At 40.3% G+C, this 26,036-nt stretch overlaps 1 long non-coding RNA gene across 5 annotated transcripts in view; it reads right to left on the reverse strand.

The window, feature by feature from the left end:
* LOC307188747 overlaps positions 1 to 26,036 on the reverse strand; it is a 292,437-nt gene that overhangs the window by 163,118 nt on the left and 103,283 nt on the right. For all 5 annotated transcript variants that reach the window (XR_013829050.1, XR_013829051.1, XR_013829052.1 and 2 more), the window contains exon 5: positions 2,228 to 2,431. This is a non-coding gene — a long non-coding RNA (uncharacterized lncRNA). The remainder of the gene's footprint in view (positions 1 to 2,227; positions 2,432 to 26,036) is intronic.

Raw genomic sequence — 26,036 nt, forward strand, 5'->3', positions numbered from 1 at the left:
AATTTTGCTTCTAATGGGACAAAGGAGGAGCAAGAAATATGGAGGTGCTTCTAGGGCTAGAGCTCGGGAATTTAGGAATCCCCACAAAAAAGGCTGACCCTTCCTCTTCTTCTTTTATTATGGGTTTCAGGATAGTGGAGATCAGCAGATCATCAAGATCTGGAAAGCAGCAGAGACAAGAAGTCAAAGGAGTTTATCTGAAGCTGAGCTGGACCAGCAAGGACGCAGACCCAGTGGCCATGCTGGGGTGAGTGAGCAGCCTTGGCTGAAGGGCATGAAGCACAGCCAGTCCTTGGAACTTTGGGTTTCTCACAACGCTTCATCTCTGTATCACAGTTTTACAACAGAGAATCATCTAGTCTTTTTTTTTCTCTTCTTGATTGGAAACCTGCAGCTTTTAAGAAATAGGAATTGTAGATGTAAACAGAACTAGAAAGTGACCTGTCACAAAGCTGGAACAGGAGGACTGAGGGCCGAGGGATATTTCTGAGAACAGAAAGAAACTCATGAAGGGCTTGGTGTGTCTGGATGTGTTGAGAGGAATTTTACAGCTTGGTCTGAGAGCTCAGGGAAAAATTAATAATAGGTACACAGAAAACTAAGCAAATGAAAAAAAAAAGAGGGCTCTATTCACTCTAAGAAAACAATGTACAAGAAAGAAAACGAAACTTTAGTACACTACATAGTTCTGCGGTAGGTAATATTTATAGGATCATGATGTCGTAAACATTGTATGTGAGGAAGAGAGGTAAGTTGAATCTTCCTTAGTAGGAATTTAATAAATGGTGGCTAAAATGTAAAAATCAGGAAATAGAACTATACACGTGTTATTTACAAACGTGGGGGAGAGAGTGGCATGGACATATATACACTACCAAATGTAAAGTAGACAGCTAGTAGGAAGCAGCCGCATAGCACAGGGAGATCAGCTCGGTGGTTTGTGACCACCTAGAGGCGTGGGATAGGGAGGGTGGGAGGGAGACGCAAGAGGGAGGAGATATGGGGATATATGTATATGTATAGCTGATTCACTTTGTTATAAAACAGAAACTAACACACCATTGTAAAGCAATTATACTCCAATAAAGATGTTAAAAAAAAAATGCCTCGGAGACCTTCAGGATGGCAGAGGAGTAAGACGTGGAGATCACCTTCCTCCCCACAAATACATTGAAAAAAAAAATCACTATAATAATTCAAGGTGCTTGCTGCTTGAGAGCAGCCCTTTGGAGTGGAGCAGGGCACTGCAATTTCTCATGGCAAAGCCAACTGTTCAATTTTAAAGGATGTAGACATTTTAAAGGATGTTTATGCATTTTAAAGGGAGTCACTAGGACTGTCCATAAATATACAGTGAGCTCTTGAACTTAGATGTGGTCAAACGATGTGCTTTTGTCAATGAAATGCAACCGGAAGTGAAGTTTCAGGAATGAGCTCACGATCCACCGCATTCCCTTCCCTACCTCAGCCTTTGGTATCTTATTAGGACACCAGTTGGAGTTCTTAATAAACTCTGGTAATATGCTCCTTTAGTTATGACTGTCAAATCTTGATATCTTTTAATAATCCATTTATTAGTTTACTAAGTTTCCCTTGGTTATAAATAAAATACTTACTACTATTCCAGGAAGACTTCTAAGAGCTTTCCATGCATCAAAAAATGAGCATTCATGGTATTTCCCATCATTCATTGATAAGAAGAAAGTAATTGTATTTTTGGTTCAGTTTATAGCAAGTCAGAAGGACACAAACATTGCTTTAAGGTAATTTTGTATATCTCTGTCCTAATCCATATGTGCCGATTTTGAAGTTTAACTCCTAAAAGCCAGTCTTATTTCCTTTTTTTCAAGTTTTTCAAGTCTTTGTCATTTCCAGGTCCTGAACAACATACAAAAACATTTTGCAAACTGTAAAGTGCTGCACGTATGTAGGGGTTTTAGAATGGAGCCTGGAACTAAACTTCCCATCTCCATTTACAAGTAAGGAAACTGAGGCCCAAACAGGAGATGGGATGTTTTCAAGGTCATTGAATAGGCAAAAGAATCAGGAGGAGACCCAGGCTCTCAGCACTCTGCCGGGCTCTCCTTCCAAACTGCTGAAATCATTCCAGGCCTTTCCTGGCCCATCTCCCACATATTATCAGAAGAGCACATTTCTCCTTTTCCTGATCAGACCTTAACAAATTACCCCAAAATGTAGAGGTTAAAGCAATAAACATTGAACTCACAGTTTCTGTGGGTCAGGAATCCAGGAGTTGGTTAGCTGGGTATTTCTGGCTCAGGGTTTCTCACGACTGCAGATAAGATGCTGGCCAGGGCTTCAGTCACCTGAAGGCTGACTGGGTTGGAGAATTTGCATCCATGCTCATTCATGTGGCTCGGGGGCTGGAATTCACCTGGGCCTCTCCAGAGGGCTGCTCATGACAAGGCCACTGACCAGAGAGGGAGAGAAAAAGAGGAAGAGACCTGAATGCCAAACTGAAGAGCCTGAACTTTATTTCACATAAAATGAGGAGTTATTGATAACCAATGACAATTGCTGAGACTTCTCCAAAGCCTTTTTGGGACTCATCGTTGATGTCAATTGCTGTTTAATTATCTGGGCCGAAACCATTCTATGTTGTCTAAAATCCTGTAACTAACAGCTGAAAGAAACTCAAGAAAACAAAACTCAGTAGCAAGAATCCTATGAACACCCTGTTGTGGCACATAAACACCACAAAAAGGGAGGCAGGGAAACTCATACCCAGTATCTCATTAGAACAATATTCCAGGAAGAGAAGAAAGGTTTACTTTTGGACTTTCCCTTTTACAAAATTTACAATCACAGGTCCTATGACTTTAGGTTTAGAAAGGAACTTTGAAATGATCTAGATTGACGTAAGCTGATGACACCCAGACCTACATCTCCAGCTTCAACCACACCTCTGCTCTTTACACCTGTTTATCAAGCCGTCTGCTGGACCTGGCAGTTGGTTGAACTATGGATACTCTTATTTCAACCTGTCAGGAATTGGATTCATCATTTTTCCACCCCCTTTTGCTTTGGGTGTTTTATTTAATTAAACCATCATTTGCTCAGTCACTCAGGCAGGAGCCAGTAGGCCATCCTCTCTTGAATGTGAGAAGCCATATTCAACTGGGTACCACCTACTGATTCTACATCTAATATACCTCTAGCTTCCCCCCTACTCTCAGTGCTCTCGAATTGACTGCTTCTCCCCACCAACCCCCCCATCAAAGCTTCCCCTCCCCCCTACCTCCAGTTCTTTAGGAATGTGTTACCTTGCCCAGAATATTCTCTCTGCCTGTCTGGAAAGCTTTTACAATTTTCTCAAGACCCTGTTCATATGTCACCTCCTCTCTATGGAATTAGCCTATTCTTCCTCTGGATTCCCTGCACATTATCACTGACTTCTAACATCATTCTAACATGTCCGCCTCTTACACAAAATAAAGAGCTCCTTTTATTTTATACTTAGGGAAACTCTGGTCCCCAAAGTCTAAGTGACTTACTCAAGTTCAGGTTCATTCAGTTTATCAATAGCAGAGCCAGGTCTAGAAGATATTCTAAAAATAGGGCTCACGCCCAAGGACTCCCTGTGATAAAACGTACACTGCTTCCTTGGCTATGGAGAAGTATCTGCTGGGCTGAATGCATGGTTGTCTTTGAGGTTAAAGCTGTACCCCCAAAGACCTGTCCTGCATTGGGGGTGGAGAGCCTGCCTGCTAATACTCCAGTCAGTGGGCCTGGGAGTGTCTGCATACAGGGGCTTGGTGGAGATCTTTCAGCTTTGCTCACAGGATGGCCTGTGGAGAGGAAGTGCCATTCTGATTTGTGAGTCACCCATTTCCACTCCACAGAGGCCTTGTCAAGTAGGAGGCTGTCAACTTTCATCTCCATCTCTCTTACCCCTGGGGCCAAAAGTCAAATTCAGTTTCTGCTCACTGTTTTGATTTTTAGTGGCTCCTCTGGCACCCCCAGCTCCAGGACCTTTAGCAAGTGGCTTCTTTTGAAAGTTTAAGGTGGAAATCTCTGAGCTGGGCCCGTGCTTCTTCTGACAGGTGTGTAATCGATGGGAAGTCTCTCACTGGAGGCTATCCTTTCCTGAGTCTTGCTAAAAGGCACTTTCAGCGATGGGAAGTGCTCTTAGAGACCTTTTACAATGGACTGAGCTGGGCTAGAATCGTCACCTTTTTCCTCCTGGGTGGCATTCACTATCCCCAACCTTTCTGGCAATTGGAGAAGAAAGTGAGGATGCAGACAGAAAAGAAATCTCTCCCTTAATACATACAGGACAGAATGTTCTTAGGGACAGGCAGAAAAGCAGAGACTTGGAAGAAACTTATGAAGGGTGGGTGGATGCTGCACCTTTGGGCTTTGGTTCTGCCCCTCGGAGTATCTTCTCTCTCTTGGGGTTCTCTGACTTTGATTCCTGTGGCCCTTCCCTACCAGCCCCACAGGGAGCACAAGCCCTTTCCCCGTTTCTCTTGAACATACTAAAATAGGCTAATACTTTCCAAAGGGGCTTCACTGACACACTAAAGAAAACAAACTCGGAAAACATGAACAGCATTGAAAACCATCCAGCTTACTCAGGATCACATCTTGATCCTAGGAATCCTAGAAGCAAGCATAAAAGAACTTCATCAAGCTTCCCCCAACACCCTATCCAGTTCTACCCTTATCTTGTTTCTCCCCCTACAAGTTTGCTGCCCTTCGCAACCATAAGGCCTCTAGGTACCATTGTGTTTTCTGGAACCTGGAAGATGGTGTGGAGGACACTTTTGTTCAAATCAAATGATGGCAGGAAGGAGACCAGTCAGGAGATAATGGAAAGCTAAATTAAGGCAGTGGAGGTGAAGCCAGGCAATAGGGTAGAAATGTAAGAAATATTTAGGAATCAGAATAAGTAGAATTTGGGGACCTATTAGGTATAGGGTGGAAGGGGTTGAATCTTCTTTTTCTTGCCTTATAAGATATCTGTTAAATTTAAGCTGGAATTCCCTATACCTTTTAAATGCTGGAAATGATATTGCTAAAAAAAGAATTGGAAAGAGGGGAAGCACAGAAAGCACAAGGGGTAGAACAGAACTTTTGTTATTAATGAAGATATATGTAATGGCATGTAGCTTCTTTAAAGTGTGATTTATTAAGGTGTAATTTACATACAATAAAGTTTCCACATATTAAGTGTACAGTTGAGTTTTGACAAATGCATACACCCATATAACTACCACCTCAGTCAACATATAGCACATTTCCACCACCTCAAAATCTCCCCTTGTGTCCTGTCCAGTCAATAGCTCCACCTCCATCCCTAGGCAACCACTGATCAGCTTTCTGTGACTAGAAATTAATGGTGTACGTTCTAGAATTTCATGTAAATGAAAACACATATAATCTTTTGTGTCCAGTCTTCTTTCATTTAGCATTGTTTTTGAGATTCATCCCCATGTATCATTTTATTTTATTGCTAAGTAATATTCCACCTTTCAGATATACCACAATTTGTTCATCCATTCACCTACTGATGGACGTTTGGGTTGTTTTCAGTTTTTAGCTATTACAAATAAAGCTGTTCTCAACATTTGTATGCAAGTTTTTGGGTGAACATATATTTCTATTTTCTTAGGGAAATACCTATGAGTGGAATTGCTAGGTCATATGGAAAGTACATGTACATTTAACATTATAGGAAGCTGGAAGCTCATTTGTTAACCAACAGAACACTTCTTATCATTATTCACCATAATTCAAGGATGAAGGAAAAATAAATTTAGCCCAATCCTGCTTGAGTTATCATAAAGTTTAAATTAGTGGGATCTGAATTAATGAGATTAAGCCATTATAAATGTCAAATTAATCCAAAAATGGTTTGGATTTTTAATTCATATGAAAAGAGTGGTTCTAAAAGAGTATGATATGCACCAAGGGGAGAGAAATTTTGTGAAGTTTGTATATTTCCACCCAGAAAAGAACAGCAATACATTGTTATTTTATCAGTGGGATTCAATGATATAAAATAAAACTGTGATGTACTCTATAAAAATGCATAGGGTATTACTGTTTTACTTTAATGGAAGCCATCATGGGACTTGCAGCATTGTTTTGCTTATAAAATAACGTGGATCCACTCTATGCTATGATATCATCTTTCTGAGTTGACTCAGCCAGAAAGCTGGGGCATGTATGTTGCCAGGTAAGCCAGCAACTTGGAAAATGACAGCTCTGCTCTTCTTAAGGGTTCCCCTGTGAGTGGGAGCCTTAACATTGTCTCTAGGGGGCTAACATCTCCAGGAGCAGCCTAATCATTGGCTCAGAAACTTCTTTAGAAGCTGACTGACAGCAGCTGCCAATCTAGATAATCACCAGAGAGCCCCAATTAGAGCTCTGACCATCGATCTCACCACCAGGATTTAGGACTTTAATATGTATCCACAAGTGGAAAAAAAATTACCCCCTGAGAAAAAAGCAGCATTTTTATAGTATGCACTATATTATACAGCCATATTATACATTATTTATAACTCATAGATGCATTTTTAACCCATCTTCTTAAATGTTACATTGTTAGTCTAATAAGGTTGGTATTTAAAACCTTTCTTTTTCTCATCTTCACTTTGGAAAGGGACATAGTAAATCTGGAAGAAAATATAAATGAAAGAGTATTTTTAGAATTCACAAAAATAGGAACTCTTTTAAAGTAATTTGTACTATTGTCATTTCTGGGGCCTTCGTTAGCCACCTAAGGAGGAACCCAATGTTTTCACTAATCCTCCGGATGAGGCCAAGTTTAAAACACACGCTCTCTATAAGGATTATGTAAAGATGTTAAAACTTGGCCAGAAAGGTGACAGTGTATCTTGATAATGGAGACAATCTTGGAAGTTGGCTGGTCTGTCCAACCACTATGAACTAATGGTGGGTAATCAAACACAGCAGGTCTGCACAGATACAGGCAAATGCCAAACAGCTTCCTGTATGCACAGAATTCAGCTTAATTAGTCACAGAGGAGAAATAGGCACATTTAAGCTAATCCAAGAAATCATTATTGTTCGAGTTGCATACATACAAACATAAGAATTGTTGCCCTCTTAAAACAAGCAGCTCCTACCTGCAAAGGGAGGGCACAGGAGATAGGTAAGTGACCTTTATATAAAGGAACTGTCCAGAAGATGAATTCTCTCCATCATTTCTTTTCGTGGTTATTTCTCAGTAGCTCTTATTTCACCCAGTAGATGATAAATGTACAGTGCATGCTAACTCAAGAGTGACTACTAACAAGAAATATAAAAGGACTTTTAAAGTGTTTGGATGGTTTTATGAATGAAGGGCTACAGGTACTGCTGGCAAAGGGCGGTATAGACGTGACTATTAAGGCAGGGCTTTTTACAGCTGTCTCTGGGAGTCTTCATTGGCAACTGGAACAGGACTGGCAAGTTGCCCCAGCATTGCAACTAAGGCTCTGAGTGGTGAGCAAAAGGCACTTCGTGTCCCACTTTCTCAGTCCCAATCTCTCCAAGGAGGCTTTGGGTGGTGGGGTGCAGCCACAGCAACATGGGCTTATTGAGAGTGCTAATTCCACAATCCGCTGTCCCACCCATCCCCATTCCATCCATACCCCTGCCTCACAAGGCAAAAGGACCTGGAGGTGAGAGAGGGTCAGCCTTGTGGGAGGCGCTGCATTCACAGAGAGAGGCTATTCCCTTTCCTGAGTAAGGTTAAGGATGTCCTTCCTGTTCTCAGACCATCTTGAAGTAATGTGCTTCCCCTCTCTAATTATTCACGAAGGTAGGAGGTGCCTACAAGAAGAGGGGCTGGCATCTCATTACTTTATCACTGCTTAGGCTGTGTAACCTGAATGAGAAAAAGACAGAGACAGTCTCCCCATCTGTGTAGGTGTAACTGGGGGCTACAGAGGCATCTGCATCAGAGGAACATAGTAGGAAAGCCACCAGCTGGGATTCAGTTGGAATTTTCTGTCAAATCTTTCAAAAGATCTTTAATGTACAAGGTTGCTGCTTGGGCATGAGTCCCTTTCCAGCTGACATGTTGGAGCCGCTACTGTCCTCACCAAAACCATAGAAAATGAGATAGACTGGCAGACAGCCAGCCCAGAAGGCCACAACTGTACCCAGTCATATAAAGAGACATCTGCCCTTTCCTTCTCCTTCCTCCCTTGCCCACACCAAAAGTTCTCAGCACCCAGAAGCTGGAAGGGAAGGCGTCTGAAGCCACATCCAGCCTCCCTCCACTGTGTCCCGAGCATTCAGGGCCAAGGCGCTGGCCTGTGTGAGGGCTACCCCTTCTCTGTCCCTGGATGAAAATCTAAGTAAGTCCCTCAGCCTTCCTGGGCACTCTCAGGTAACAAAAAATCCTGATATTTTTAATCACAAAGATGTTCTCCTTTCAGCCAATAAAATGACCAGTTGACGTGTAACTGTCAAAACATTGCTTCATTCAGAGTGAAAGCTCTCCACTTCCCCCCAGTCCTGGCCTGCCTCAGGCCTGAGGGCTGTGGTAGATCAGCTTCATTCCTAGTCTTTCCCCACCTGGCTCTTCTACTTCTTAGCCACTCCCTGGGCTGTCTCTAGCTTCCATGGGGTTGGAAATAAGATGAGGGCAAGTGGAGAGAGGGGTAGAGAGAGAAGAAGTGAGGGGGCAGGGAAGGTGTTCCCTAACTGTGTAGATGCAATCAGCCGTGGTGTCCTTTGGGCAGGGTGGAGTCCCATAGGTAATTCTGCCTCCTGAGTGATGCTTTCAAGAGTGACTCAGAGACATCCTCTCTGCGGCCTATACTGTGGTCCCTTGATGTGAGTGAAGACCACTTCAGCTCCTGAGTATCTGGAGGCCCTTCCCATTATATTTCCAGGCAGTCTTCCCTGGGGGAATCCAAGATGACACCAGGCTAACTCCTCTTCCTGCTTCCTACTGTGGCCATATCTGGTCTCTGAAATATCCTCATCCAGCCACTGCCCCAGTGCTCACTGTTTGCTCCTGACATAGTCTCCACTTTGTGGCCACAGACCCTTTTAGCAGGGTCTTGCCTATGGATTGTTTTTAGACCAATTTTTGGTCTGATTTTTGTCTGACAGAAATGCAAATGACTTTTGTTTGGTGGAACAGATACCTCAATGGGTTATGATTTATGGTCCTGTTGGAATACTGACAGATTTTGTATCTAACCCAGCAATCTTAACATTGCTATAAATACTTCTCAAATGCTCTTCTAAATGGTTTTAACATCTTAGTGGCTCCCTCATTAATTAGCGAGTTGAATAAGATATTTGACTTGTGTTTATTTCATATTTGAAAGAGAGTCATAATTTTATCTCTTTGAAAATTATTCCTTAACAAGATTGAAGTCCAACACTCTCTGCTAAGAAATTCTACTACTACTACTATTTGATGATAGTACTACCTTACATGTCTATAGCAGTTTATAGTGTGCAACTTCCTTTCTGCAATGAGAAGCTTCTTGAGGACGGAGGCTGGCTGTCTTGTGCACCATTGCATTGTATCCCTTCTGCCTGGCATAGTCTCTGGTACAAAATAGGAGCCCAATGATTATTTGCTATGAATCTCATTTGGTGTTCATATAACCCTGCAAGGCAGGTAGAGAGATCCGCTTCCTTTCTTTCACAGATGAAATGTGTTTGGATGGCTTGCTCAATGTCACACAGGTAGTGAGTTAAGAAAACTGGGACTCAACCAGACCTTCTTATTGCTAGGGCAGTGCTTTCTGAGGACACTACAATCGTCTCTCATTTTATAAACATGTTCTTAATACTCCCATACAAATTAGAAATACTTCCTGGCTAAAAGCTTCCTTAAGTGACTGCTTCTGTTAGGATGCTTCTAAAATTTTTAAAACATAATTCAATATATAAAACTTCACAATTTATGGTCATAAACATGAAGTTATCTAAGGTCATGGCAATAATTTCTAGAGAAGTAATTAAATAAATCTGAGGAGGCTGATTTCTGATTGAAACACTGGAATCATTTTTGCCCCAGTAGAGCAGTGTATCTTGGTTTACTAAAAATCCAAATGTAAAGAACCTTTGTTTTCCAAGCAAGTCATAATTAACACTGGAAAATCAGAAGCTGACTCCGTCTGCAGCTGGAATTTTCTTTAGTCCATATTCTTGTTTCCCTGGATGCCAGCTGGACTCCCCTCCCCCTTGCCCAAAAAAAATCAAGCAAAACAGAGCAGTTGTTGGTCCCTTTAAAATATGCTCGAGTCCTCATTACTTTCCATCCACACTGCCAGCACGCCATTATAAACCATTACCTGTTCTTATCTAAAGTGCTGCAAAAATCTCCCAGCTCATCTCCCTGTACCTGTTCTTATGCTTCTCTCATATCAACATCACAAGTAAAGTGATTTTTACAAAACACAATCTGATCTTGTTGTACTTTTAAACCCTCTCTGTGGTCTCCCACTGCTCTTAGATAAACCTAACTCCTTATTGTGGGTTTGATGCCCCACGTGATTTGTCCTTGCCTGACTCTCTTTCCAGTTACCTTCACCCTTGCTCACATTGTACCTTCCCCATCTCAGAGCCTTTGCACATGCTAATCCCTCTTCCTAGAAAGTTCTACCTTTGCCTTCATTTTGCTAATTCCTGCTCCCCCATCAGGGCTCAACTTTAGTGTCATTTTCTTGGAGAAGACTCCTGTACTCCTCCAGCAAGTGCAATCACACATGTAATTGCTTTTTCAGCATCTATCTTCCCCCCAGACTCTAAGTTTCTTGAAATCTATCTTGTCTGTAGCCCTAAGTTCAATGCCTAGCACAGTGCCTGACATACACAGTATTTCACCAGTTCTCAGATGCACTTTTTTTTTTTTTTACTTTTAAACATCTCTGAAATCAGGATGCAACTTTCAATCACTAGTATGTCATAGTTTAAATGGCACTATTTTTCTTTCTTAGTGTAAGTGGAATAATTGTGTATCATACAACCAATATTATCTTACATTTGAAGAAATATGGTGGTTGCCACATGAATGACTACCTGTAATAAAAAGCCTTCAGTTATTTGGTTTTTTGCCTGAGTACAGAAATTCTACTACTTATGAATGGCTGGATTCTGAAAGACTGTTTGCAAGTAGCAAAGCAAAACAGCCAGTTGCTGTTTCTCCACTGGTAGTGGGCAGCATCAGTGCATTTTCGCTTGACTTCTACCTAGATGTCATGCATGTTGGAAGTTCACTGGGAGAGGAGCATGTTATCCGGGGCAACTCACACAAGCGCCTGCCTGCTGCTCTGGTGTCTGCTGATGAGACTTCTGTCAACACAACTCCATATCCCAACCACTGCTATCAGCACCTCCCCTGCCAAAGCTGATGTCACATCAGCTGCCCCCATCACTGTCCTCCTTATACTCCAAATAGCTGCTTCTCTCTGCTAGCTGAACAGAACAGCCCTTTGGTGCTCACAAGACACTTCATCCTGTCAAACATGCAGAACCTTCTGCTGGGAGCCCAGCCAAAGCTTCCTGGTAGAGAAGCAGGGAACTATAGAGTGCTTGATCACTCATTACATTCCTGCCTTGATAATTGGTTCAGAGGCCTCAGGCCACCAGAATGGTTGAATCACTTTTCTTTAGAATCCAATTCTAATAGAGAAACAGCTATATAAAGGGCCCAGTAACTTCCAGTTTTGCCTTTACATAAAACGTTAGCCTGTTTTTTTTCCCCTTCTTGGGAATCAGCTTTTCCTTTGGTAGAGACTGTTCCACCCTGATCATTTACTGAGAAAATTCTCTCCTTATCCATGGGCATGTCACAACCCTAGCACAACTAGACTTAAGTAGAACAGGTTTATTCAATTGACTGTGGCCTTGATAAGTTGTACTCATGATTGACGAGGCTGCTATTTCTGGGTGTCCTCTCCCATCATCACCCTGCCTGGGGCTTTACAAAATAGCTGGGTTGAATCACACTGACAGAACCTTTTAGTCACTTTCAATTCCGCCAAGGAAACATAGACATGGGCTTTCAACTTCTAAATTAACTTTGATTCCCTCCAGACCCTGATCCCTTTTAGGTCACAAAGCATCTTAAAACTGAGCTGAACACTTTCATTTAAAAGAAAAGGAAGGGGACTTCCCTGGTGGCGCAGTGGTTGAGAATCCGCCTGCCAGTGCAGGGGACACGGGTTCGATTCCTGGTCCAGGAAGATCCCACATGCTGTGGAACAACTAAGTCTGCGTGCCACAACTACTGAGTCTGTGCTCTAGAGCCCATGAGGCACAACTACAGAGCCCACGTGCCACAACTACTGAAGCCCCTGCGCCTAGAGCCCGCACTCCGCAACAAGAGAAGCCACCACAATGAGAAGCCTGTGCGCTGCAGTGAAGAGCCAACGCAGCCAAAGATAAATAAATAAATAAATTTAAAAATAAATAAATGAATTAATTTAAAAAAAGAAAAGAAAAGGAAGAAAAAAGGAAAACAGATAAGTGAGAAATAATTGAAGCAAATATGACAAAGAATTAAGATCTAGCTCAAATAAAATCTTATCCAAAATGTAATATAAATTAAGATCTTAGTAAATAATTGAGATCTGTCCAAACTTTCCAAGCCTGAATGGAAGCGACGACAGAACTATCCAGTTAGAGGTGCCACTGAACTCTCCTTGGCAGAGCTCTCTCCACAAGTGCAACAAACAGTGGCCTTAGGAGGCTGTACTGAGCCAGGAGTCGCGTGCGGATTTGAATCCAGTAAGCCAGAGAAGAACATCTGATGAGGTTGCCCCAACTGAGGGACCAGGAGCAGATGTCAAAAGCTAAAATATTGGAAGGATGTTGGAGAGAAATATATTGCTGGGTATATAGACATGGAGATCCTTTAAGAAACCAGCTGAAATTATCTAATGACAAATTTTTAACATCGTTTGTGATGATAGAGTAGAATCTCAAGCACATATCACAAATTTTGAGGAGTTTCTGATCTTCAAATTGAACAACTGGGCATCTGACTGAAGGAAATCTCCAAGGCAAAGGGCACCCCCAATTCCTGAGGGGTTCAAGCTAGAGGCCAGACTGGGCCATGAGAGATCAGGGACCTCTTCACTGGAAAACAAAAATATTTGAGAATCACCTGTGCTGGCAGCCCAGAGGAAACCTGCGGCACCCAGCACAAAGCCCAAAGGAGCAGGGTTTCTCCCTGATCAGGTACCTCTCTGCTCTTCTCTGATATGGCCAGACATTCCCTGATGTGTAAGACAGGAAGGGTGTCAGACACAGACACTCTACCTATGTGGAATGGAGGCCAAGACAGAAACAGATCTGGGTACAGAAAGTTTTGTCAACATAAAGCTCCCCTGGTACAAGATCTCTCCTGATAGCTGCATCCCTGAGCTAGGATTACATGGTCAACCAGCCCTCCAGTTGAATAAGTCGACTTAAAGATTAAGTCCATCCAAGTAAGATCTAAGAATTCATCCACCTTAATTTTGGGCAAATACAGGACAAAATACTCAGATATAAACACACATGCACACACCACAGAGGGACTATTAAAAAACTTTCTACAACATAGAAGATAAATGTAGCACTCAGAGATACAGAAGGGCCATTCTTAAAATGTATATTTCATTCAGGTCATGGAAGTAAATTTTAGAGATAGTCTGCCTTATACCCTTGAGGAAATAAGAGCAAAGATTCTAAGAAAGAAGAGATGAAAGTTGAGATGGTAAGATAATATATATGTAATGAAATAGTTAATTAAATAATATATGTAAAGGCAGTGCTACAGTAATTTGATAATTGGCAAAGGCAGTAAAGGACAGAACTAACTTCAGAAAATCAGATCTGTAATGTGGAGGGTAAACTTGGGGCAATCTCTCAGAACGCACAAGAAAAAGTCACAGAGGTTGAAGTGATAAAAGATATAAATGGAAGAGTCAGAAAATGAAGCATCAACGTGTGGGTCTGCTGCTTACTAGCTCTGAAACTGTTTCTCCTGAGTTTTAGGTGTTTCTCTAACACCTAAATGGGGTGATAATACTACTGCTCCTTAGGACCCTGTAACGATTGAGTAAGATAATGAGTGTAAAGTGCCTAGCATTTAGGAAGCATCAAATAAATGGTAGCTGCTATTATTATTACTAGTGCTTCTCCCACTGCTTTTATATTACTATTATTAAATAAATGAACGCAAGGACACATGGGAAAAAATCAGTACTGTGGTCTATGTCCCAGGACAATCCACTGGATTTTGTTTGATATTTTTTCTCAAGAAGGGCTCATGGCTGCTACATTCCTTGAATCCTTTTTGTTTGTTTTTTTTAAAGGATATCTGCCTATTACCTTCATATGTAAATAATAATTTGATGGATATAAAATGTTTGTGTAGAACATTCTCTATAGCTGTGCACACAGTGTACCAGTTTTCTGACACTGAATGTCATGATGGAGAAATCAGAGGCCAGTTGATTTTTTTTTACTTGTAATACTTTACATAGAATAAAAATTACAGAGACAACACTCTCTATCGTCGCAGTAACTCAATATATGCTTCAAGGTTTTATTGTTCTTAGTATTTTGTGTTTTTTTGTTTTTGTTTTCTGGAATGAGTGCTCTGTTTTCCTGCAGGTTCAGCTCTTGGTTTATAGAAGTTTTCTTCTGTGATATCTTGCAATGCATGTTTGTCTCATGTTCTCTTTTCCAGAAACTCTAATATGCTTATGTTGGTTGGTGTTTCTCTTCCATGTCCATAGTTTCTCCTTCTAACAATTTATAAATATCTTCTTTCCATTTTCCTGAATTTACTCATGCTCTAGTTATTGCAGTTTCAAAGGCGACTTATCTTTCCATAGTAGTGTTACTGTGTGTTCAGTTTCTTTCCTAACATTGTTAGCTCACTTTTTCTCCTTTGGCCATCTTAGAATCTCTTCCTTGAGCTCCTTATCTCTCTGTTGTGCCTTCCTTTTCAACGGGGCTGTGTTCTCTTTAAACTTCTCTGAGGGATGAAAAAGTATCTGACTTTTTTCTACGTTCTGGAGTAATTTTCTCTTATAGCTGCAATGATTATGTCAGATGTGAATTTCTCAGCTGCTTTTCACTTCTTCACTTTCCTTGTTCTTTTATTTTTTGTAGTGTCTATGCATAGGACCCACAATGGGTCTCTTTTATTCACCTGTCCTTTGAGAAGGGGGTAGTTCTACCTAGTCTTCTGTTTGCTCAAAAGTGATGTGTATGGTTGGGGCAGAGGAGTGATCTGGAGCAGCTGACAGCTTTGGTCCAGACACATTGTTTCTGAAGATATTAAGAGAATCTTTTTCTTAATTTTCACTGTTTGCCCATTTCAGCTGAGCAGATAACCCAGATAGGAGGTAGGTCTGGCTCACAACAAAATCCCTAACTCACAACTGATGTCCATCTCATTTACTTTTAGAGAAATCTGGACCATGCTGAGGTCTGCGGGGTTACATATCATCTCTCAGCATCCTTCTTGAAACTGATCCCGAATTCACTGATTTGGCAGATATTCTCTTTTGCCTATGAGTTGGAAGTTGTAGCTCTAACTATATTTGTTGGAGATGCAGTTTTCTTCACTATTTATGTTCTTTGGATTATTTTAATAGGTTACAAACTGGGCACTATAGTAAACAGGCTTTTTACCAGAAGTCCAATGTAGCATTTTTAAGATAAAAATCTGATGACATCACCCCCTTTTTCTGCTCCCCATCTACACCTCCAGCCTCTTCCTGCACTTTTTCCTCCTTCACCCTTCTGCATCACGTGACATCATTCACTTGTTCTCCCCCTGAAATCTGTCCCCTTGTACCTTTTGTCCTCTCTACCTGGAATGCTCTCTCTCTTCCACTCCCTTTGCGTGGCCAGCTCCTCTTATACTCCAGTCTCAGTTTAAACACCACTTATGAAAGGACGCTTTTTTGAACACTCTAAGTTTATATCCACACCATTTTCCTGCACTTGGGGTGTCAAATCTCCCTTCATATTTGGTTAGCAGTTCCCACAATAACATCTTAATTTCTCTTAATGTTGTTATAATGTTGATTGGACAACAAATAATGAATTCAAATTTACAACTGCAGTTTTCAAGTGAATATTCTCTAATCTAGACTGGATATATTAGCGTCAAACTACATACACATTGTGAATTGATTTTGAAGTATTGTGTGTTTGTGTCTGTTACGGATATTCGTGCTAGAACACAAATAGTATAATGAAGATATGTAATAAAAAAGGATGTTCTGGAAATCTGTATCAAAACATTCACTGGTGCGTAGGTCAGTGCCTGGCACGCAGAAGGTGCTCAATAAATGTTTTGTTGAACAAATGAATGATTGGTGTACTCTTGAGGTTTATGTTCCTACACAGTATGGTCCATCTCTATCCAAATAAAAGGTAATTCAGAGACAGGAGGTTCTGTTCAGGTAGAAGAGAGAATAGTGCAGGATAAATCAGGGTGTTTATTCAAGTTGTTCTGCCAGCTTGCCTCACTGTTTTCATACTTCCTGTTCATAGGTAACCACTTTGTAAACCTAGATGCAAGATGGAAGTCCTGCAGATTTCTGCAAACAAGCTGCGTAAGGCATTCTCAGCATTTCTCCAGGCTGTCAGAGGGCTTAGATCAAGTGTTCTCACACATTGCCAAAGCTCTTCTCAGACATATTTGCTCCAGGCTTTTATCAACTGCCAGGAAATGAGCAGCTGTGAGTTCCAAACCTAACAGGTATGTGGAGCTGTCAGCATGTTCAATTCTGATCAACTGGAGAGGAGAAGTTGTGCCGGGGTCAGCCGTGTCTGATACCCCTCCCCTCTGACCAGCAGGAGTTCGTGAAAGCTCCAGGCTCCTGCTGAACTGGGGAATTGCTGTGGAAGGGGCTCAGCCTGGGGACTTCCGCCAAGAAGTGCCTGGCTCGCCAGCTGCACGTAGACCCCCGCCCCCCACCCAGTGCCTTGTCATTTGAGATGACATGTATGATTCCAAGGGCAGGCTTAGCTCCGGTAGCCTCCACTGCCAGCAGTCCATGGACTGTACTAGATTAATTCTAGTACATTTAATAGTACATGTGTACTATTTAAAATGTGGTTTACTGTGATACTAAATTTGTTTTACCTGGTTTTAAAAAACTAAGAATTTAATTAACTTTTTCTTTCTTTTTCTTTTCAGCTCTTTATGCAATTGAAAGTCAACTGAAGCTTAGGGAAGTTTTTCATTGTTTTGATAGCTCTCAGGTTGTGGCTGGGTCTTAGTTTTTGCATGTGGTTGCTTTTTTTCAACTAATTACTTTTTAAATGTGTTAAGACTCCTTTTTAACTTTAATCTGCTTTAGCGTGATATTACCATTTTATCTTTTAAATTTTATTAACTTTTATTTGAGTGGTTTTAAGAGTTTTCAGTGTTGAGATTTCATTCCGTTACCTAGAGTCATAGACTTTCAGAGCCGGGAAGGCCCCTGAGATCTTTGTTAAATCTCTTCTTATAAAGGTGAAGAAACTGATGTAAAGATGTTAAGACACTTGCTCAGATTCTCAGAGCCAGAGGTGGAGTTGGGGGCGAGAAAAATCAGGTTTCCTAACCCTCAATTAAAAGGTATTTCCACTACAGCTGCTTATCCTTTTAAGATATTTTCACCAGCTTAGTACCTTACTCTGAGAGTCACTACCACTGCCTTTGATGAAAATACATATGCCAACTTGTATGAAAAAGACAAAGGCAGTGAATTATAACTAGAGTTAATGTGATTTTTGTGATTTTTGTCAATTCCTCACCCAAGTCCCAAGAAATGCCAATACCCATGTCAAACAGTCAATCAATGGTTAATTAGTATTAAGTCCTTCTATATGTCAGGCGCAACATCTGCCAAAATGTGGAAGTCTTTGGTTCTCGTGATAGGGCCACAGGAGATATGAAGTCCTAGAAAGCATATCTATAATACTGGTAAACCAGATCAGGCAGTGGATATTGGGGGGGTAGTGCTTGGAAGCCAGATATATTTGGATTACACATCATGAGCTAAGAGTAGCAGAAGAAATCTGATGTGCTCTTTCAATTGGTAATACTGATAGGGTGTACTGAATTTAGTAAGCCCTTATATTTTTGTTACAATAATAATAATAATATTTTCATGGCATCTTACAGTTTGCAAAGCTTTCACTTCTATAATCTCATCTAATTGTCACAATAAATATTTTAGATAAGTATCTTCCTTTTCAAAAAATGACACTGAGACTCTAAATCTCACAGCATATTATTGGGAGAAATTAGACTTCAACCTAACTTCTTTCTATTCGAAAATCTCATGATCTGTTCATTGCCATTTCTTTCTTCCTCCCGCCTTCAACACACATTCATGGACCATTGTTTACATGCCAGAGACTGTAGTAAGGAACGATTCCATCAAAAGTGCAAAATTGGTTCAACACAAGGAAAATTATTAGCTTAATCTATCACTTCAATAGACAAAGCAAAAATTAGGTTTTGTGGCTGCCATGAGAGTGGTAAGAAACAGCTCTCTTTGGAATAGCTCATCCAGTTCACATTTTACAGATGAGGGAAATCTGGCATGGGGGTGGGAAATAGCTCAAACATTCAGTGAGACAGAAGCAGCTGTAAACTGACTAGCTTGTATATTTCTAGTAGACAACAGTGCTTCTCAGGAGACACACAAAACCATGTACTTGGTAAAAATCTTTGTGCATTTCTGAAGAGCAAAAATGGCTTATACACACACACACAACACATACATGCACACACAGATAAAATACATATACAAGCAAGTTAATATCATTCTCGATGGAGAAACCACAGAAAGCCATGCCCCCTGAAAGAACAGGATATTATAGTTTTTAATTACATTAGAGATGCTCTATAGAGATGCCCACAAAAGGGAATTCACGTAGAAAAGGAAAATAGAAAAATCACCTTCTAAGAATCCAAGGGAATCCACCTAAAATCTAAGTAAGGTAAACAAAGTGGCAGAATGTCAAATAGATACATAATAACTAATTCCTGAGAACGTGAGATAAATAGCCATAAACTATCATAAAAGAAAGCTGATTTATAATAGCAACAAACATTAAACATTTTATTTATTAATTCAGTAAATATTTATTCAGTGCCCACTACTTGCCAAACAATATTCTGGGTACTTGGTTTACAGCAGAGAATGAATAGACAAAGATCTTGGCCTCAGGGAGCTTCTGTTTTAATGGGGGATACAGACAAGGCGTAAGTAAATAGTATCACACCTTTGAAGCTAGTGCTGTGGGAACAATGGAGAGCAGGAGGAAGGGAATCAGGACTACAAGCAGTAAGCATGGGGTTATACTTTTAAGTAAGATAGTCAAGGCCATTGAGAAGGTAACATCTGGGTCAAGACCCGAAGGAGGTGAGTGAATTAGCCATGCAAATATTTGAGAGAAGAGTGTTCAAGACAGAGGAACCAGCTAGTGCCAAGGCCATGAAGTAGGGGTCTCTCTGTTGTGTTAGAGAAACAGCACAGCAAGGCGACCAACATAGCTGCTGAATTAACACTGAAGTGGGAGTGGTGGATAATCACGCATAGCCTTGGAGACCCTTGTCTAGTATTCTAAGAACACGGGCTTTTGCTCTGAGTGAGATACAAAGTCACGTGGTTATTTAGCAGAAGAGTGTGACTTGAACTGTATGTATATCACTCAGGTGATGTGTTGAGGCAATGCTGTACTTGATTACTGCTCTACCTTCTCTCTGACCCTGGCTCAAACCTTCATCATCTCTCACCTCAATTATTGTAGATGATAGTGGCTTGGGCCAAGATAAGGAGAGTGGAGGTGATAATAAGAGGCTGAATTATGGATATATTCTGAAGGTAGAGTCAACAAGATTTCCTGAGGTGGAGTATGAGAAGAAAAGAACGGCACTGAGGATTTCAGCCTTGACCCACTGGAAGGAGAATTGATAATTAACATAATGTGGGGCATGTGAGAATGACAAAGAAAATGCTAAAATCTTTACAGGATGGTACCAGAACTGGGACTTTATCCTTGTTCTTCTCTGTACTCCATGTCTGGCACACAACAGGCACTCAATAAATGTACGTTAAATAAATTGATGAATGAATAAATAATAACTACTGGAATCTCCACTCTGAGCTATAGTTTAAACCAGTTCTCAAACTCTCATGTGCAACAGAATCACTGTGTTATGACAGATTTGGGGGCTCATTCCCAGAGTTTTGATCCAGTAGTTCTGGGATGGGACCTAAGAATTGGCATTCATCACACATTCCCCAGGGGAGGCAGCGGCCGCTGGCTCAGGGACCACACTTCGAGAACCACGAGCTTGACTGCTGTACTGACGTGCTTGACGGTGGGCACATCCCTGCCAAGCCTGAAGCACGGTGAACTCCTGCCTTTTGTGCATTGTGCTCCCATGTGTATCAGCTTCCACGGGCCAAGCGGCTTCAACCATTCCTGACCACTCTGGGTGCCCTTATTTCTGCCCCTTAAAACTTTCCCTTTTGGTTTCTACTATAGCCATCTATTGTTTTTTTTTTTAATCTAAAAATTATTTTATCTGTTATCTCTTTTTGTTTGAAGCAGCCAGTTTTGCCACTGAATCTCAGCTGCCTCTCACCTCTTGGGGCTATTTCCTTCTTTTAGTTATGTCTCGGCCCAAATGGGAAAACAGTCCCTTTTCCTTGATTTCCTTAAAGCAATGTAATTTCTCATGAGGCAGCTGTGTGAAGTAGATGTTTACTGAGGATTCTAGCATAGCTCAGCAGATAACTTAAAATTTAACAGAAGACACCACATCTCTGTCCCCAAATTTCATAAGCCATTCCCACAGAGACCAAATTGCTTCCCTATTCTCTCCTTATGACTTTCATTCTTCAGTCTTTCTTACCCCACCCCCTTCAGAACCACTCCCCACCCGAACACACACCGATACCCACTGTCCCCTAAACTCAAAGTCCTTCCCACTTTGCTCTACAGAGCAATTCATCTCTTTCTCTCACCCAGGCCCATTCAGACCATGCCCTGGGGGTTTCCCTTCCTACCAAAGTGACTTATTTTTCCAACAAAGATGACTTTCCCATTTATGGGATTTCGGCATCTAACTTTAAAATGAAAATATTTCTCTCTACCATAACACACACACACACAATTAACTTTAATAAGCAAAAAAGTCCACACCTCATTATGGTTCTAGTTTGCATTTCTTTGTTCATTTAGGTACTGAGGTACTTAGTGGGGTTTTTTTGGTTTCCACTCATGTGTATTTTCCAAGTAAATGTTAACTTTCTATTCTGATAGTTTGCCTTTTAATTTTGGTTATGCCAAAGTGTTTTAATTTTTACATAGTCAATCTGCCAGTCTTTGTTCTTTGTGACTTCTTTAATCCTTTGTAATCTTCCTTGCTTTTCCCTGGGAGTTTTTTTCTGGAAGTTTTCTGGTTTTTGTTTGGATTTGGCTTTCTTTTATATTTGACCTTTTATTATACCTGGAATAATTCACCTGTGATATAAAATAGAGTCTAAATGAATTTTTTTCCCAACTGCTAATCAACCTTTTTTATAGTCCTATCACCCAGCACAAGCTGTGACACACAGTGTATTCTTACTAAATTTTTTAAAATCAATGAACGCATCTCTGTACTCTGTAGCAAATAACTCTCCTCTTCCCCCACTGACCCTGTTTTACTTGGGGATTTGAGGAGCACAAGTGCTCTCCATCCTGCCACCCACCATCACCGCCTATCCACATATACATACTTTGGGAAAAGCAAATTACTCTTGGAAATGTTAGTCCTTCCCAAGTTGTGAATCTACAGTCGGAGGCAGTCAGAAAAGATTTAAGCATTGTTCAGAAGGCAAGGTCCAAATGCCCTCCTGTGTCTCTGACAACAGAGGAATGAGAATTGGAAAGGAAGAGATAAAACTACCTCTATGTATATGCAGCTGGTCTGGTTCTGTATCTGGAAAATCCAAGAGATTTCAGAAAAAAACTACCACAAATAATAGGAGAATGTAGTACAGTAGCACATTATAAAACTCAACATATGAAAATCAATAGCTGTCTTTCCCTGAATCTAATCATAAATAAACTGAATGTCAATCAAATTGACAATTTTCATTTTACAAAATAACTGTCTTGTTCTCTTCAAAAATGCCAAGATCAAGAAAGACAAAAGACAACAACAACAACAAAAGCCCAAGGAACTGTTCTAGAATAAAGAGATTAAAGAAACACACAACTGAATGCACTGCTGCATTGTGTGATCCTGTACTAGGTCCTAGACTGGAAGGGGGTGGGGTGAGGAGGATGGAAAGGAAGGGGCAAAAAATATAAAGGACATTATTGACTCAAGTAATTAAATATCAGTTGTAGATTAAATAGTAGTATTGTGATGTTAAATTTTCTGAACTTGATAACCAGACTGTTGTTATGAAAAGAAATGTCCTCGTTCTTAGGAAACACTGAATATTTAGTGGTAAAAGATCATGATATCTCCAACTTACTCTCAAAATAATTTCAGGAAAACAAAAACAAAACCATATATATGGGGGGGGGAGGGTAGGGAGGCAGAGAGAGAGACAGAGACAGAACGATAAAGCAAATGGGGCAAATGGGGAAAACGTATATGGAAGTTCCTTGTACTATTCTTTCATGTTTTCTGTAAGTCTGAAATTACATCAAAGTAAAAACATATATATAAAAATAAGAACCTTCATATTTATAAACACCAACTAGTTAGAACATAAAAGGGAAGACAAAGCCTGTTTATACAAACAAGTACCTAGCATAAACCTAATCAGAAATGTCTAAAACTTTATGAGAAAAATGAAAAAAAAACAAAAAACACATTCCCCAAAGACACAAAAATATATTTTTGTAAACAGAAAGATGTTCTTGGTTAGAAAGCCTCAAATTCAGAAAAGTCAGTTATCCCTAAGTTAAACTACAAATTTATCATGATCCTAATAAAAATATCATCAGGTGTTTTATTCCCCCAAAACTTGACAAGTTGATTATACAGTTCATTTCAAAAATAAGCAGGCAAAAGTAATTAGGAAATCTCTGTAAAATAAGAGCAGTTGGGGATTGGGGAGACCCCTATCAGGTATTAGATATATTTTAAAAGTTTGATAATTAAATTGTGGTATTGGCATATAAATAGGCCAACAGAAGATAATAGAAAATCTAGAAATAGCCCCAGTTTAAAAGAAAATTTATTATATGACAAAACAAATCATAGAGAAAAGATGATCTGGGATAAAGGACAGCCAGATGGAAAAGATAAAATTTGGTCCATTCCTCACATCATATACCAGGATAAATTCTAATTGAATCAGAGTTTTAGATGAAGAAAGAAAGAGAGAGAGAGAGAGAGAGAGAGAGAAACAAAGAAAGAAACAAAGGAAGAAACAAAGGAAGGAAGAAAAAAGAGACAAACCATATGTAAGAAGGCATGGATCAATTCAAAGTCTAGAGGCCATAAGAAAATGATTGATATATTTGTCCATATAAAACTTTTACAGAGCAAAAACACACCAAAATATAGTAAAAGACAAATGACAAGCTGAAAAAATATGAACTTATATCACAGAAACAAGTTAATATTCCTAAATATAAAAAACCATAAATAGAAATAAAAAAAGAAATGACTTATAGGAAAATGAGCAAGACTGGCATGGAAAAAATGCAAATGGTTCCTAACCATATGAAAGATGCTTAATATAACTCGAATTAAAGGAAACAAATGCAAAGGACATTGAAATGCCATTCTAAAAGTTTGACTATTGGCAAGATTTAGGAAACAGACATTGTCATACATTGCTGGTGGGAATGTAAAATGATACCACCTCTATTGAGGGGAATTTGTTAATATCTATAAATATTAACATGTATGTGTTTACCCTTTCACCTAAAATCCCAATTCTAGGACTCTAACCCAAAGACACACTGGAAAAAATAGAAAAAGATATAGGTACAAGGCTACTCACTGCATACTGCCCAAGAATCAATTGAATAAACTATGATATATTTACATAATTGAGACCCCACAAGGAATGAATATATATGTATATCCCTAATAATATATATGTACATCCCTAAGATGTACATACTCTTTGTCTTAGCCATTCTATTTCTAGGAATTTATACTACATGAATAATTTAAAATATATGAAAATTTGACTACTTTATTCATTCTGGTATTATTAATCATATTGAACAAATACTTGTCTCACCTCTATCTCAGGGCTTTGACAAGAGTGCAGTAAAATTAAAAGGTCAAAATAAAAAAAATTTCTTTAAAGACATAATCTAAATGTTCAGAACAGGGGATTGATTAAGTGTGCATACTGAACACAGAATAACTGGAGAGATCCCTCCTCCAAGAAGTCTTCCCTAATATCCCACATTCACACAGCTCATTGTGAGGACCTCTCTATGGCACTCTTCACCTCATGCCTTGCTTTTGAAGAGTCTGTATGTTTCTTCCCTAGGCTGTAAGTTCCTGGATCCAGGGGACCATGTACTGCTTATCCCTGTATCTATTCCACCATGACTCTTACCTTTGCTCCTGAAGACTGACCTGTACCTTACACACACTAGGCCAAAAACGGCAAATAGGTTTTGTTTGCAGCATTAGCCCTAATCATTTAATAATGGCTTCCTGGAGCACCATGTTGAGAATGATTCTGAGGCTGAGTGCAGGCTTAGTTAAAAATAGTGCTACAATTAATTCTATCTGCTGTACACATGGGAGAGGAGAATAGAGGCACATATGCCATGCCTTGCATAGGAAACTATACGTTGGTCACACTGACCTTGAGTAATAATTATTCTATCAAATACATTGACTCATAATCCCTAGCATGTTTAAAAAACAGACACACTCACATACAACCACAATATATAGCAGACTATGTTAAAGGCGATTAGGAAAAAATAAAACATACTGCAGTTTTAATTCCAAAGGAAAAGACATTATAATTAGCTAGGGAGACCAGAGTCTTCATGGAAGACGTAGACTAAGTCAAGCTGTGAAAGATGGACAAAATGCTAAAATCTGAACAAGAAGAATTAGCAAGAAGGGCATTCTAGGCAGGGGAACCAGTGTGAACAAACACATGAGATAGAAAGGTCAGTTTGATGGAGTGGCCATCCAGCATTTCCCTTCTTCCTAAAAGGGCCCCAGATTTCTTTCAGATTTCCACCCTTCCATCACGCAGCCGCATGTGCCAGAAAGACTGACTCCTCTCCCAGCTCTAAGCATGGCCCTGACTGGCTGAAGAGTAATGCCACTCCTGATGTCAGTGATCAGTCTGGGAACAGCATGTGTTCTGTTTCTGGCCAATGAGATACGAGGGGAATTTTCTAGGAGGGCTAAATAGTCTTCTTATCCCAAGAGAAAACCACAGGAAAGATGGTGTTCCTCTCTCTTCAAGATGTCACCATGTTTGGATATGATGCTTGGAACTGCTGCAGCCAATTGCTTCTGGTCTGAGGTTGAATCCAATACCAAGACTGGCAGAGCAGAGAGGTGGGGTCCTTGATCACATCGCTGAGCTGCTAAGTCAATCATCCCTGTAGCCCACCCAATCTCTGGAATCCCTGTTATGTGAGAGAATATACTTCCTTTTTCTAGAAGTCAGTTTGGGTTTCTGATCACAGCAGCTGAAAGCATTCTGAGCCCTTAGAAAATGGTGAGCAGTCATGACTGGTTAGAGCAGAAGTTACCTGAAAGGAACTTGAGGGAGAGATGGGTGGGAAAGCAGGCTGGGGGCAGACCTGATAAGACCTTACATGCCAGGCCAAAGAATTTATAAATGTTGGGGAGCTCGTGAAAGTTTTGGTAAGTAGTGGGGAGCAGACTCTCAGAACAGATGGGATAAATATTGGTGCAAATACGTGGTGTAGCTAGCAAAAAACCAATTTGATTCAGACTTCTCTCTCCTGAGCGAAATATGAATCTTCTGAGCAGCATCTTAACCAGACTGGGAACAATATGGAAAGGACGTGGGCGTGAGTGATGATCAAGTTCCCGGGCATTGGTC

Source organism: Stenella coeruleoalba, assembly GCF_951394435.1.
Source record: "Stenella coeruleoalba genome assembly, chromosome: 7".
Lineage (NCBI taxonomy): Eukaryota > Metazoa > Chordata > Mammalia > Artiodactyla > Delphinidae > Stenella > Stenella coeruleoalba.